Source organism: Phallusia mammillata, chromosome 3 (genome assembly GCF_965637545.1).
Source record: "Phallusia mammillata chromosome 3, kaPhaMamm4.hap1.1, whole genome shotgun sequence".
NCBI classification, from domain to species: domain Eukaryota; kingdom Metazoa; phylum Chordata; class Ascidiacea; order Phlebobranchia; family Ascidiidae; genus Phallusia; species Phallusia mammillata.
This window is the reverse complement of record NC_137254.1, coordinates 11,673,631-11,685,562: the sequence shown is the minus strand read 5'-3', so window position 1 is coordinate 11,685,562 and position 11,932 is coordinate 11,673,631. Positions and strand designations below refer to the sequence as shown.

The 11,932-nt window shown below is 39.4% G+C and overlaps 2 long non-coding RNA genes across 2 annotated transcripts; both read left to right on the top strand.

Moving 5' to 3' along the window:
- Positions 1–2,765: 2,765 nt before the first annotated feature.
- On the top strand, positions 2,766–3,583 carry LOC145219494 (uncharacterized). Its single transcript, XR_013857916.1, has 3 exons — positions 2,766–3,231; positions 3,290–3,495; positions 3,560–3,583. It is a non-coding gene; the product is annotated as an uncharacterized LOC145219494 (long non-coding RNA).
- A 3,739-nt stretch (positions 3,584–7,322) lies between these two features.
- LOC145217521 (uncharacterized) lies at positions 7,323–7,891 on the top strand. The gene is made up of 2 exons (XR_013857418.1): positions 7,323–7,433; positions 7,791–7,891. It is a non-coding gene; the product is annotated as an uncharacterized LOC145217521 (long non-coding RNA).
- The last annotated feature ends 4,041 nt before the right edge of the window (positions 7,892–11,932 follow it).

Below are 11,932 nucleotides of genomic sequence, written 5' to 3'. Positions count from 1 at the left end.
AAAGACCGAGAACGGAAAAGACTGGAACGCGAGAAAACACGTGAACTTGAAACCAAGGTAAGCGAATATTTGTTGTTACATCCCACATTTTAGGTGGGATGTACTATCAGTTCATTTTTATTTTAGGTTCTTATGGAATCATACTTATCTTTCTAATCGTTAAGTAAAAGTGGTAAAAAACATCCACTACGAGTTCTGTGTTTTATTGCAGTTACGTTTACACACCCAAATCATCGGAAGATCAGAACAAACTTAAACACACACCGAATATTCGGTACATCTCTGCTAAATACCCGCAAAATAGCTATTTAGGATAACAAGAATAATTATTGCTATTACAAACCCTCACTCCAAAGCAAAAGGCCCCCACATGCACTTTAGCGAGTCTGCAAACTTTACTTGTCACATCTCAGTGCAACTCTGGGTTTGCGCAATTGCAAAGTGTTGTTTGAAAACAACGTAGATTGTTGTGTTCACAATTTTTGTGTGTGCATAGTTGCGATTGGAATTCAACTTGAATACTCTTTTTATAGGTTGCCATAAAGGTCCCACAGTCAGATTTAAGCACAGGCTCTGTGTTACCTGATTTGCTAACACAGTATTTTGAAAGTCAGCAGAGGTTTCAAGAATGTCATGAAAAACAAATTGCTTCAACACATGCTAGTAAAGAAAAGGATGCAAGAAGAAACAAAGAAAAGTATAAAGACAACAAACTGTACAGGGTATCCAAAATAGAAAAAAACAAACAACTAATAAAAAGTAAATATCACAATAATCCTGCATATAAAGCATTTGTGAAGGACGCTTGTAAAAGAAGATACCATGAAGACATTACCTACAAACAGCGAACGGTTGAAAGTGCAAGAAAATGCATTAGAAAGAAATACAGTGAAAATGAAGAATACAGAATATCTTCAATAAAAAAAGCTGCAAAGAGAATAAAGCAGAAATACAGCAGTGATCCTAAATTCCAGACTGCATCTAAACTAGCATCAAAACATTAATACCACACAGACATTGCTTACAAGCAACAGAAGATTGAAAGTGCAAAGAAAGGCATAAAAAAGAAATACAGTGAAAATGAAGAATACAGAATATCTTCAATAAAAAAAGCTGCAAAGAAATACAGCAGTGATCCTAAATTCCAGACTGCATCTAAACTAGCATCAAAACTTGCATCAAAACGTAAATACCACAAAGACATTGCTTACAAGCAACAGAAAATTGAAAGTGCAAGGAAAATCATTACAAAGACATACAAAGAAAATGAACAATATCGTATTGTTTCAAAGGACATGTCCAAAACCAAATACCACACAGACATCCTTTACCACACCCGAACAAAAGTAAGAGCTGCTACTAGTGTTAAGGCAAAATATAGCCAGAATTCGGATTTCAGGGAAGCAACCAAAAGGAAAACTATTGCTAAACAAACTCAAAAAAGAGTACCGTATGCAGACACTGAAAACTGTCTAAATTTATTTCGGATACACTGTCGCCTCCTTCTCAAATACAGTTGCTGCATCTGCTACAGACAGTTTTTTTCAAAACAAGTAAAACCATTTAATAGTAATAATTACAACATTACATCACTTTTCAAATCTTGCATACTTGACGTGGTTACTGATGGCAAAAAATGGATTTGCTTTACATGCAACAATTACTTGAAAAAGGGCAACATGCCCCCACAGGCCTGGAAAAATGGTTTGGAAACAGATGCAATCCCCGATGAACTAAGCAGTCTAAACACATTGGAGAGACACTTAGTTTCTCCAATCATACCATTCATGAAAATTGTTGCTTTACCAAAAGGATTACAGAAAGGCATTCATGGATCTGTGGTCTGTGTGCACTCCAACGTACAAAACACAGCGACAGTGCTTCCAAGAAATGTTTCATGTAATACTCTCAAATCCAGACAAAATTTCAGCAGCACTGGAAACATTAAAATCAACCAACAAAAATTTTAAAGGTGATAATTTATTTTCCTACTTTTTAACTGTAATCATCTTTGTTAATGCTTGTTGTTTTAGGCATTCACATGAGAGAAATAAACCCAGAAGAAAATGATGTCCTGCATTACACTGATGAGGAAAAGGGTAACTGCAATATACTTATTAAAATAACTCGTGTAAACTTGTAATGGGTTCTTTTTTACACCTTAACATTTAGGCTTAAAACTGCATGACAGTAAAGTGGGTTTGCCAAAAAATGTTGTAGAAGAATTTTTGAAAGATATAGACCACAACATGATAGGTTTGTTATGTTACTTCCTTTCGAAATACAGTATTAATATTGTTACTGTTATAATAACAGCAGATTTGCATTCTTCAAACAAAGAAACCAGTCCCAAGTCAACATCTGAAAGTGGTAAAATAATTTGTGTCTTAAATCAGTATTGTGCTTTTAAAATAATCTCACACTGATTGTTATTTTCAGAGGAAATAAATCAAACCACTGCTCCTCTTGTGTCTTGTCTTCTTCCTGCTAATCCTGCGCAGTATATGTTTGATACTCATGATCAAATATTGTGCCTTGCACCTGGAGAAGGAAACAAACCAACTAGAGCACAGGAGGCTGAAGGGAAGTGTTTTCCTACTTTGTTTCCCTCTGGTAAAAATACCTTTGAGCAGAAGCGATCAACTAGACTGTCATTTAATCGATATTTAAACTCCAGGCTATTAAGTTCTGACAATAGATTTGCTGCATGTCCAGAATACATCTTTTGGGGTCAGTACATTAATGATGTTACAACTGTAACTTCCTCTATTGCAATTACATTGAGAAAAAACACAACCACAATGTCTGATGGCAACAAAATTACAAAGGACGTGTTACTGGAAGAGGACTCCATAAAGAAGTTACTACGTAAAGATGAGGCTTACAAATCGCTGAAAAGTATTCGTGGCAGTCCTCCTTATTGGGAAAAAAACCCTCAAAGATTTGTTTGCCATGCTGCGGCAACTTGGAATTCCTACATGGTTTTGCAGCTTTTCTGCCGCTGATCGGCGGTGGCCAGAAATTGTTGAGGCAATTTGCACACAGCAAAATATGTCCGTTCCTGTGCTGGATTGGGAAACTTACTGCAAACTTATAGCAAGCAACCCAGTCACAGCAGCACGAATGTTCGACCAAAGGGTTCATCATTTTCTCAAAGACATAATTATGTCAGATGCTCAACCAATTGGAGAAGTTGTTGATTTTTCTACAGAACAGAATTTCAGATGAGGGGTAAGTTATATATGGAAATGTGGTTCATTACGCAAAATTTCATTTTGTTATATTGCAGGTTGGCCCCACATTCATGCCCTTTTTTGGGTAAAAGATGCACCCCAGTACAAACAAAGTGCCAATGAGGATGTTTACGAATTCATTGATAGATACATAACTTGTAAAATTCCTGATGCTCAAGAAGATCCAGAGCTGCATGAAATGGTTACAAAGCTTCAAACCCACAGCAAAAATCACTCAAAATCATGCAGGAAAGGAGGAAAAGTTTGCAGGTTGACATTAATATGTTCTCTTATTTGTTTTCGTTTAACGCTCTGTTCATTTACAGATTTATTTTTCCCCGCCCCATTAGTTCTGCAACATTTGTGTCCGAGCATGTATCAAATGAAACTAAAACAAGAGAAACCTTTCAAGAGGCAATGCAAATTTTACAGACTGTATGCAGTTTGCTTTCCACAGAAAAGTATCCACAACTGAAAAAGAAGCAGAGTCACTACTGCAGGTAAAGTAGGCTGTTCATATGAGTACTACATAATTACTATAAACCTTTCAGTGAAACTGCACTATTTCCAGAAAGCTGGGTTGAATTTTGCCAAGTATTGCATGGCACACAACATGGTCACTCAGCGTAGCACTGTTATTTTGAAAAGAGATCCCGATGAGTGTTGGATAAATGCTTACAACCCACATCTGCTTCGTGCATGGAATGCAAACATGGATATTCAGTTTGTGCTTGACCCTTACAGCTGCATCATGTACATAGTTTCATATGTGACGAAAGGTGAAAGGGAGTTCGGAAATTTGATCAAACAGGCACTAAAAGAAGCCCAGGAAGGGAATATGGATGCTGTGCATGAGCTTCGGCTGCTAGGCAATAAGTATCTTACCCATCGTGAGATTAGCCTAATGGAATCTGCCTACAGATGCATTGGATTACCTCTGAAATCATGTTCGAGAAGTGTCATTTTTATTTCAAGTGCTGCTAACAGTGTCAGGTAGATTCCAACTCTACCACAAGTTAATTTAGTTCAATTTAATCACAGTGTTCTTCATTTGCAGAATGACCTTACCCTTGCATGCTTTGAAATCAATGGATGATGAGGACACAGATGACATTTGGGTAAAAAATGTGGTCGACAGATATCGCCATCGGCCACAACACAAAGATTTTGAGTTCATGAGCCTTGCCCATTTCTCCTCTTGGTTTGCTTATGTCACATTTTCCAGACAAAAATCTAATGAAATCAATTTCTCTGATGCCAATGTGACTCATTTCAAACTCGGAAACAACATGGGATCAATTAAACGGCGACAAACTCAGGCAGTAATTAGGTTTCCAAAATTTCGCAAAGACAAAGATCCCGAAAATCACTATTATAATTTGTTGCAACTATACATGTCTCACCGAGGGATATCATTGCCTTCTGAGTTCACCTCTTACCAAGAATTTTACAATTGTGGCACAGTCAACATTGCAGAAAAGATTGAATCTATTTCAAAAGTAGTTTCATTTGAAATGGCAAAATTCAACAAACTTGCCACAGTTGAAGATATATGGGAAACTTTACCGGATGATACACAATTTCTTGAAGATGCCTGGACTCAAATTGCTCCTACGACTGAGGAACAACGCTTAGAAGAAAAGGATGAAGGAGTTGAAGTTGGAGATGTTGAACCACTGGAGCCCATTGAGGTTCCATTGAATGCTGTCACACCTGACAAATATCAAGAAATACATAAGCATGATATGGATTTTGACCTTCAACCTTCTAAAACCAAAATTACATCAAATGACGCCTACAACATGAAGCAAAATCTTACTGCACAACAAGAGCAAGCGTTCAACTTTGTTCGAAAGTGGTGCATATTAGTGAAAAATAAGGAGAAGTGTGAACCTTTTCGCCTGTTCATCACTGGTGGTGCTGGTAAGTTCAGCAACTATAAAATAAGGTTTTCAACACTTATCATTTAAACTGTTGCAGGGACTGGTAAAAGTCTTTTGATTAAATGTATTCATCATGAGGCAACCAACATTCTGGCATCCACTACTGACAATCCTGATGAAACTACTGTTATGTTGACTACATTTACAGGAACTGCAGCTTTCAACATTGGTTAGTGTTTGCACTCTCTAAACACACAGAAATAAAAAAATATTAATAAAAGTGCTTTGTAGGTGGAACAACCATCCATTCTTCTCTAAACATCATCAAGCCCAAAAAGACATACACACCACTGTCTGAGGAAAAATTAACTACGTTACGATCTAAATTACTGTATTTAAAAATCCTTGTCATAGATGAGGTGGGAAAAGTTTAAATGCCTGAAATCCTTTTTGTACTAATAGTTGCATGCTTTTAAAGGTTTCAATGGTGGACCAAAACCTCATGATGCACATAAGTCAGCGCCTTAACCAAATTCTAAGACCTGCCAACCCAGATTCAACATTTGGAAATATTTCAATCCTTGCAGTTGGAGATTTCTACCAGATTCCACCAGTATGTGGAACTTCACTGCTCAAGTACAAGCCTGACACTCTATGCCCTGATCTTTGGTCTCAGTTTCACATGTTCGAGCTAACAAAGATAATGCGACAGAAAGAAGATGCAAATTTTGCTGCACTTCTAAACAGATTAAGAAATTTCAATTGAAGATCAAACCACCTTACAAATGCGTCTGGCTGACTGGCATCCTGACTATCCCAAGGATGCTCTGCATTTATATGGAACAAATGCAAGAGTTGATGACCACAATCGAAAAATGCTTGCAACATTAAAGTCACCAGTTATTGTACTTCAGGCAGTAGACATAATAAAAAATAACAAAGGGCAACATTACCGAAGCAAGTTTCCAATCACCTACAGTAAAAAAGATCATTCATCTCTGCCAGATGAAATTTCTGTTGCTGTTGGTGCTAGGGTAATGACCATTTCCAATGTAGATGTTTCTGATGGATTGGTAAATGGAGTAATGGGTACAGTTGAACAAATCATCGACGGTCAGAAGCGCTTTGACCTTCCTGACCACATTGCAGTCATTTTTGATAAATCTGAAGGAGCAAAAAAGAGAAAATCACAATGTCCTAGCAATTTCTCAAAAGCTGCAGTTTTATTGGAACCTCAAGCCAGTCATCAAATAAAGCGAGGAACAAAGACATATGTACGCCATCAATATCCATTTAAATTAGCATGGGCATGCACAGTTCACAAGATACAAGGAGGAACTGTTAGCAACATTGTTGTAAACATGGGAAAAATTTTAACACAGGGAATGGGGTATGTTGCACTCAGTCGCGTAACCACCTTACAAGGCCTATACATAAAATATTTCAAACCTCAAAGTATTTATGCAAATGAAACTACATGCACTGCACTGGAAAACATGACTAAAGCCAACATTTGCACAGGGTTTGAAGATACTGAAAATAATCACTTTACAATTATACATCATAATACCCAGTCTCTTAGAAAGCATTTTTCCTCATTTAAAAACACAACAGCATTTCAAAACTGCAATGCAGTTTGTCTGACTGAGACATGGTTCAGACATGACGAAGAGCTTCAACCTTTTCAGCTACCCTACCACACACTTTACTCATGCAGTAGACCCAACTCTAGAGGTGGAGGTGTAGCTGCATACATCCAAAACAAAGTTGTATCTGAGAAGGTTTTTCAAAAGCAATCATCAGTTGAAATACTGTGTGTTCGAATTTCTGCTTCTGATGTCTCATTTTTACTCTGTGTTGTGTATTGCCCACCAAACAGCCTTCCCTCCAACGACATTGCAACTTTGCCAGTGCTTTTACAAAATACTTCAAAACAATTTGGAATAAACAAAGTTGTTGTTACTGGTGACTTTAATGAGAATCTGATTTCAAATGAGGTCCACCATGTAAAAAATGTAATGCAAAAACATGGATACCAGCAGCATGTTACATCTGCAACCACTTTGGCTGGAAGTCTGTTAGACCACATATATACCCACAACATTAAGCACTGTCATTCTGATGTTCTATCAACCTTCTACAGCTTCCATGATCCAGTGTTGTTGGCAATTTGCAAATCAGAAGACTGTTCTTTTCTGTGTCAAAAAAATAAGATTGATGCCAATCAAGCATTTGCTTCTGTAGGCACGCCTGTCTCGATGGCGACTTGTTAAAGGCGGCTACAATGTAAACTATGATGTTCATTGCAAATTGTTTGGTGAGTCAAATCTTTGCATCTCAATAACAGCTGACTGATTATCAGCCACACATATGTCTCTTCTTTCTTTGTATTCGTGAATAACGTTAAAGGCGAACGTCCAAATCAGCTACACATCCACATGGGATAAAAATAGAAGCCCCAAAATAGCCGCTTTCCCGGTGGAAATAGCAGGAACAAATAGAACCCACAAATAGAACGGCGAAAACATCAAAGTCTACGCTTATATAACAATGTGAAACATTGGCCGGTGTACGAATTCTTTTTCTCATATTACTTATATTATTTATTTTAAGGTAGCCATGTAATTTATAGTGCCATAGCGCCTTTTGGTGAACACCATATGCTTTTTCACAGGGTGGAAACGACGCGTTCTAATACGAATCACAACTGCGGAAACATTGCAAATACCGACGGAAATATGTGTCATAAGGGAATAAACACTATGTTTACTGTTAGATCTTTCTGGAACCCGAAAAATGGCTGAAAATAACTTATGACTACCATAGAAACGGAAATATAAACATTAGTCTATGCAGAAATGAGGGTAAACATTTCCATTTCGTGGTGTGAAACGTTATTGCGAAATAACATGCAATCGTTTTCATAAACATTGCACAATAGTGTTGCAACCGCTACACTTCAAACCCGAAAATTGAACCATCCTCCAACATCAATTCCACCACCATCAGCCCAAGTTCCACACAGACCTTAACTGCAGTCTCTTCAACTAAAAATCTTTCCTCTTTCCCAGTTGCAACATCACATTCTGACACTAGCACTCAAGTGAAAAAAGCAAGACTCATTGATCTATGGGGTGGCAATGCAAATGTTTATGCACTGCAACAAAAGCTTATTAATTACGGATATAATGTTAACAGCACTATAATAGTAAACATGCAAGTTGGTCCATCATGTGGTTACATTGCTGCATGTGCTGCAATCTGGTGCCACATCCATAAAGAAGAAGATTGGTTTACTGGAAATGTTGTGGACACCATCATCCAACCAGACATCATCACCAACTACAACAGCATACTTGGAGTTTCATCCAATTTACCAAGATTCTTGTATGATGATGAAATACTGCACATTATTCGTGCTGTTTCAGGTTCACAGCAGGGTATAGACTGGCTGGATGGTCCAATGCCAATCAACCTACTTTATGAAATGCTGGACAGACACATGGCTGGACAATCTCGATCACGTCAACGCAATCTAAGAATCACTGTTGTCAACACAACGGAACAAGCAACTCACTCAGAACATGCAACAGGAGATCACTGGATTGTTTGTGTCTATGAACTATAAGAAAGAATTGTATGTTTATTGGTGACACACTTCTGCATATTGCTAATGGAAAACACATTTACAAAATTGCATACCCCTTTTTTCATCAAAGTTCCACAGGAAACCAGCTAAGATTATACACCTGACTTGTAAAACTTTTGAACGTTATGCAAGCCCCCTGATTGATTGATCACTTCTTAGTTTAAAAGAATTTAACTTGCAAAAATGAGACCAAAAATGCAGGTTTCCCAGTTTTGATCTACCCACTTCGCTATGTGTGGGGACCCATGAGTTTCTGCTTGCAGAAACACTAAAGCACTGATAAGCTAAGGTTAATAGGGACCAAATGGCAGATAGGTAATGCAAAAAGTTAATACCTGCAATATATATTACAGTGTATGTAGTATTGCAATATGTGCTAAGCCACCCTTCTAGTTATTGTTATTATCATCTTTTTTGTTGGATGTGAATTGAGGCTAATAAAACGGCTCGTAAGCGGTATGTTTAATATGTTTGTATTTGTGTGCGCACATGCACGTGTACGCGGGTGTATCCGTAGACCCTTTGTGATGATTCTAAATGTGACACCTCGTTTTAGATACCAATTAAGTGATGAAACAAGCGACCGGTCTTCTGATTGTGGCGACCCAAAACAGTAAGTTGAATTCTTGTGTAGTGTAAGTGCAAATTGTGTATTTATGACGTGGGTGGTGCGAGCTCTTGTGGCCTTGTCCAAAACGTGGGACACGTGGTCGAGGCGAGCTTGCAACCACCCCACTTAAAACCGCATCCCAAGATTTGAGCGTTTGATGTATGACGCGATACTCGCGGCCTTTTGCGAAGATACCGTGGCGACTGGCAACACAGTTTTATTTTTGTTTGCTACTGCGCACCAATAAACAGAAGCGTGAGTTTTACAAAAGGCGTGAGAAATAACACAAGTACGAAATACAGCTACATGGAAATCTGCCACACTTTAAAAGATCATGTGTGCCTTGTGCGTGTACATGATTGATTGTATCCGCAGACACTTGTGGTGATTCTAGATGTTACCTGTCATTTTAGATCCCCAACAAGTGATGGAAAAAGCGACCGACTTGCTTCTGATGGTGGCGCGTCAAAATGGTACGTTGAATTCTTGTACACACCAACCGTCCAATAGACATATACATAATTGAACGTTGGGTATTTATGGGCTTGGATTAATGTTCACAGAAAACGGTTGGAGAAGATCTTACCATGTGTCGGTGAAAAACGTGCAAAACCCAACCATGCCGCCCCAGCGGGTGCGACGTGTCGTCCTCACAAAAGGTAATGACGCTTTGTGTTTCTCAATCATCGTTATGAATTAAATCACGTGTAATTATTTGAAGGCAACGTTGTGATGACTACTCGGACGACAACGAAAGTGGCTCAGTCGGAGTGTGGCTTTCCAACAGCACAACAGCAACAGCAGCGACAACTCCGATGATGATAATCACCCACCCCAGATTGCTCTTCCCAGGCGGTAAGTTGATTTCACTTATCCCGAGCAAGCTCGAATAAATCCGAAAATAAATTGCCCAGGTAAACTATTCATTTACCTTTTCTAGAGGGCGTCGTCGCCGTGCGAGACCGTGGGTGGTGATAGAGAGCGCCTCAACGCCCCAAAGTGGAATCAAGGTCGAGCACTGGGAGAGCATCCGGACGCAGCATAAACTCAAGCGCGTGAGGCATGACTACAAAATTACCGCCTTTCGCTGGATTGGAGTGCGAACACCTTGCAGAGGACAATTTTCAACCACCGGACGAGATAGCCTTCAAAGTCAATGCTAGTTTCGGGTTCGCACTCCGCAACACAGCCAGCGGGGAGGAAAGGTATTTTCATGCGTCAGCCAACAACTTCACTGTGTTGCCCGTGCCCAGAATAATTCGAAGCCTGGATGAGTTTGAAGAGTTGCTGGAGGAAATCGCGGCCATGGACTGCCTCGAGTTGGTCCGCAAGGAGCGCCCCGAGGTTGTTTATCTCACAAACATAACATTTTTTATTCACGTTCTGCACGCACCACTGATAGGGGCCCCTTGCGACCTGCCGCGATTTGTGACCGACAACAGAGGTCTTCTCTATATTGCGCCGCCAACAAGAGGCTTTTTATTGACAATTTATGCCTTTCCCGCTGTTTGGCGCTACATTTTCCCCAGTTTCATGAACTAGAAAAGGTCGCTACTAACTACTATGAACGGTACGCGAACACGGTCGGGGTTAGTGTATCAAAATTCCCTGGGGTCAGAGTGGTAGATCTCCCGTCCCTCGAGGATTTGTTTGGCGTGAACATTAACGTGTTTACGTGAATCGGCGACGAGGATGTTGACGACAGTGTCCAGTGCCAATACAGTGTTAGTCGCAAGTCCGTGAAAACGAATCGGGTGTTGAACGTACACCTGTACAAGCGACACTTTAGTTACATCTGGGATGTGGAAAAGTTTGTCACAACTTTTCTTTGCCGTGCTTGCTCCCATACTTTTAGTGATAGATCGACTTGCGGCTGCGGGTATTAACGTACCCACTGCCTTAAGGTTCTTTCCATTTCGCGCCACGTTGGAGGCGTACTTTTCCATCAACCATCTCATGTGACGCGCCCAAAACCAAGTACCATCCGAACATTTACCTTTGAGCGTATCTGTATTCCAATGTTCCAAATTTTGAAATTCCATAGTGTTTCGTGACTTCTGGTGACGCGGGTGAGCTCACCGAAAGGATTGTCGGTTACCTCGGGCACGTACAAGAGGCCTCTGTTGCAATTTTAATGGTGTGATTTGGTGGTTTCTTTCAACAAATAGACGACGCGCACAAGCAGTCTTGCCGTTCGTCTGCGACCGGCTTTGGTTCAACACCTGACCGTCCCTGCCAGTGATCTTATTCAGCGATATCAAGTATGATATTAATTTAATGAAAAGGTGTTTTTTTACAAGTCAAAAGATGCCAAAACTTTTTGGTGAAATATATATTCTGTAAAACTATTGTGTACAACGGTTGATTCTGTTTGGCCTAAGGTTTTATACACTGAGTTTAAAATTATTTTTACAGTTCTAACGGCAGTTAATGTCATCCCTTTTATTGTAAAACAGAACAACTACATGAGTGTTCAAAGTGGCAAATTTGAGTTTCTAGATATGCGTAACTTTCACGCCTCCTTTTTCGTGCCGTTGTTGAGTGAGAGGTGGACAAA